General features: G+C 43.2%; 1 protein-coding gene across 1 annotated transcript in view; it reads right to left on the reverse strand.

Annotated features, from left to right (window-relative positions):
- Positions 1-3,413: 3,413 nt before the first annotated feature.
- Positions 3,414-4,310, reverse strand: part of LOC310964551 (ras-related and estrogen-regulated growth inhibitor) — a 5,882-nt gene continuing 4,985 nt past the window's right edge. The window contains exon 8 of the mRNA XM_083937728.1: positions 3,414-3,454. The gene's annotated coding sequence lies outside the window, so the exon portion shown is untranslated. The remainder of the gene's footprint in view (positions 3,455-4,310) is intronic.

Below are 4,310 nucleotides of genomic sequence, written 5' to 3' on the forward strand. Positions count from 1 at the left end.
GTGTGCGTGCGGCTCAGGCTCTCTCCTCGCGTGCGCTGCCTCTCCCACACGCGCTGATGAATATTCAGTGAAGCCCCGCCCCCCGGCGTCAAATAACGAGCACGCCCCAAAACACAACAATAACAATGTGCTTCAGGATTTATTTGTATTTATTTTTTATTTTAAAGAAATTAAATTTTAATGCCAACACCTTCTACCAAGTTTTATGTATTTATTTATTTATTTCATTATTTATTTATTTATTTACTAATATTTGCTATTGTAAAAAATGTAAAAATCTTATTGTTGTATATCTGCTTTTACTTAAAGGTTGAATATGTAGAATTTTGATTAAAAGCTATATTTAAGAAAATAATAATAATACACCTCCAGGGCGTTTTGAGGGGTACAGAATGAAAGTATTGCTTTTTCCATAAAAAACAGATGTATTTAGCCTGAATTAATATCTAAAAGTTTTTTGGACGGGTTTGCCCTTTCAAAATATGATTTCCAGGTCCAAGCCTCGTATTTCTACAACGCCGCAGTGCCGTGTTCCCAGTTGTTTGAACAGATCTGAGTTTTTAAAAAACAACCTAATTGTCATTTTATCTCTTCCTTATCGATGAAAAAGGTGTCTACTGTCTAACTGACTAAAGAGGTGATCGTAAATGTTCAAATGACTGGCCGTTGTGTCTGTTTTGTTTCAACGGAGCGTTTGGACCGGATAGCGTTTGGCGTTGCGGGTTGCCAGGGTTGTCTGTTGTTGGGTGCAGCTACTGTAGGCTGGTACTGGGTGAAGCAACAGAGTGAGCGGGGACGGGCAAAAACCAGAGTCAATAAAGGCCAAACATTCACTCCATGGACTGAGAGAAAGGAGTTCAACAGCATTAAAACACACACACAAATGGCTGCGATTCTCCTTGATCAGTAAGCTAACTGTCATGTTTACATAGCAGTAACGGCTTAACAGTAACTGTCAGTCAAACCCCTCTAATACAAATTTTAATGGTGCGATTTGCCGGAGGGGACGGGTTCAAACAGGCTCAAACAGACTCCGGTCTCCTATAGGCTACTGGACAAGGTCTGACCAACCTGGCAACCCGGCTGCTGGAATTATGTTTTGTTGTTGCGACGACGATCTTGAGACACAAGATGGCGGTGTTCTGCTCATTCTCCATATTCAACCTTTAAGTAAGGATACGAGTTCTTCTTCCATCACTCGTACGTTTATGGAATGAAGCATTTGACAAAAGGCATCACAATAAACCACAAAATAAACCTATAACATTATGAAACATTACCCTTAGCATCATTCTCACAGTAACAGTTTTCAGGTGTATGTTTAATTTTCATTATAGGCGTTTTTAAGGTGTGGGTTTTGATAATGAGTGTTGCATTAAAGACCCTGCACAGCCGTGATACACTCGCACAGGTGATGTCAGTCAAAATGACTGATTGTGTCTCCTGTCAGGCCTGTGTGGACGTGCGCAGACTGATGTCTCCCTCGCTCTCCTCTTAGCTGCGGGGCGACAAATTGCAGCTTTATCTCGTTTATCAGTGCAACAAGTCTGGTGAATTAACATAATTGCTACAACTTCAACCTGAGCAAAGGTCTAATCAGACATGTTCGGTAGCCTTTCGGAGGCCATGTTATTAGTTCCAGCTGGGCTTATTATTGTTAATTCCAAGTCCAAATGTCAATGACAAGGTTTAGCAGCCGGCACGGGGGGATTATGAGACACAGACACGCAGAAGGCACCAACACCTTTCCTATAGGAGACAGATACAGACTTTGTGATGCTTTTGCTTCTTTTTTAATATGTCTTAATGTGCTATTTTAGGCCCCTTTTGTGGTCTTTACAGTTATTTGGTGTCTCTTTGAGTGCATTTTGCAGATAAAGGTCAGGAGGGCCCAGATAATTTGGGCCCCTGACGTGCCTGGTAGGCCTATTCTGTAATCCATCCATGCCAGCAGGAGATATCCCCAGAGTGCAGAGAATATAATATTACCATTGCATCATTGCGATCTGAGTTATTTTAATCTTTTGATAATACAACTGGAAATAAGCCAATCAAAATAAGACAGAAATAGTTGAAGAACGTTTGATTGTGCGTGAAAGAGAAACAGGATCGACTGTTTTGACACCCTGATATAGTGCCTGCAGTAACAACACACACACACGCGCACGCGCGCGCACACACACACACACGCACACGCACACGCACACACACACACACACACTTCCATGATTGTTCAGGCTCGCCCTCTCCATTCCTCACCTCTCATCCTTCCTCAGATTGTTTCTCCAATGAGAGACAAAAAGACAAAAAGTGAAACCCTGTCCATTGTCTTGCAGGTATCAGGGGTGCATGTGTTTGTGTGTTTGTGTGTGTGTGTGTGTGTGTGTGTGTGTGTATGTGTGTGTGTGTTGCAGCTCTGACCTGTTACATAATCTGGGTAGATTTCAGTGGAAGAGGCTTGCAGGGAATTTCCAAGTGTCATTCATTTACAGCATTAAATATCTAATCAAGTGTTGACTGGAGTACCCCGGCCTTTTCATGATGCCCAGAGGATGAATTATACTTTGGAGGTCCCTGAACATTGCAGAGGCTAAGAGACAGAATCCCCTTGTTGGACTGGATTACAGTGATAACCATCAGCTAGTTGTGTGTGTTCCTATTCACACAGTAGTTGCAAACTGTTATGCAATGATTTCCTGTTACTCTATATCCTCTGTCCACCTTGTTTTGTCTTATCCCCTTCTTTTCTTTATCGCTCGTTCCTGCTTTTTTCCCCTGTCTCCGTCCAGATATCAGTTTACGGAGGTGTCGCACCTCGAGGGACAGGGTGTCTGTTTTTCTCTCACACACATTGGTGTTGCGTAACTGCGGTGGCCTTCCCCTGACTACGGTAAACCTAATCCTAATTTAGAAGTACCGTGGGGAGTGTTTTGACCACTGGTGGCGCTGTGGAGCAACGTTTTCACGAGACGACTCCTACGCAAGTCTGTCAAGTGCAGAAGGTGGTAATGTATGTATGTATGTGGACAGTCAGAGGCAGTAATGTGCAAGTTAAAGAGGAGAAGAAGACAATAAACTTTTAAAATTTTATAGAATAATGAACATCCATGAGGCCAAAATGAGTCATTTGTACAAACTGATATAGCCAAAAGTCCGAATGCTTCAGCTCTCTGATTGGTTGGTTATCTGTTGATGCAGGTTGTAACAGGCAGCTTTCCGATTGGCTCCTGGCGTGATGATGCAAGTATGACTCATCTTCTATTCTGAGCCAAACAGGTGACTCTGGATTCTGACCCTCTGTCTCCTTGGTGACCGCTGTGACGTCATCGCCTCCCCACAAATCCATCGTTGTCATCATCCTCTTCTGTCTGTCTCTCAGATCCAATCGGTTTTGGTTGGCATCACAAACAACCGGCACGGCGTCGAGGTGGAGAAGACGCAGGGTTTGTTCACCCTCCATCACACAGCCACAACGAGAATATGACAATTAGACCTCACATCATCTCTTTCCCTGCGCTGACCTTGTTAAGAGGCTTGAGCGGATTCACTGAAGCTCCCGTTCATGATGGTGAATATAAATCAAAACTTTGATATTCATTACTTCTGTTCCCAAGCAGTCTGTTAACATGAGTGGTCAGGGACTCGACCACCACCGCAACCATCCAACTTATCAACTCCCCTGAAATAAAACTAGTGCCATTAGGGTGGAGGTATACAGAGAAATAACTAAATAAACCAGCAACTAAAGATGCAGTTTCACAAAGCGACACATTTTTGTTTAAGCAGAAACCTCCAGGGCTGAAAAATGAAGCCAAAGCTGCAGTTTCTCAAATGTCCACCTCTGAAATGCCCGACTTTTTTTATATTAAGACTTAAAAGTTAAGCATAATTAAGGGCGTGAGTGAGTGAAAACTGAAAAATTAAGCAATATCTTCCTCCTATTTTGGTTAAATATTCCTGACTATTTTACTGGTGCATCTTAATGATACAAAGGGATCACAGCAAGAGGGTTTCTGGTTCGAATCCCGGCTGGGTTCTCTCTGGGTTCTCCGGTTTCCTCCCACAGTCCAAAGACGTGCAGGTGTTCGGTTCATTGATGACTCTAAATCGCCCGTAGGTGTGAATGGTTGTCTGCATCTGTTCGTCTCTATGTGTCCTGTGATAGACTGGCGTCCTGTCCAGGGTGTACCCGGCTCACGCCCGATGTCAGCTTGGATTGGGACAGGGACAAGCGGTTGAAGATGAATGAATGAATCTTAATAATACATGGGAAAGACGGACACTGCCAGTGACGATAAACACTAGTATCT

The sequence above is a fragment of the Echiichthys vipera genome, assembly GCF_963691815.1.
Source record: "Echiichthys vipera genome assembly, chromosome: 23".
In the NCBI taxonomy this organism is placed as follows: Eukaryota; Metazoa; Chordata; class Actinopteri; order Perciformes; family Trachinidae; genus Echiichthys; species Echiichthys vipera.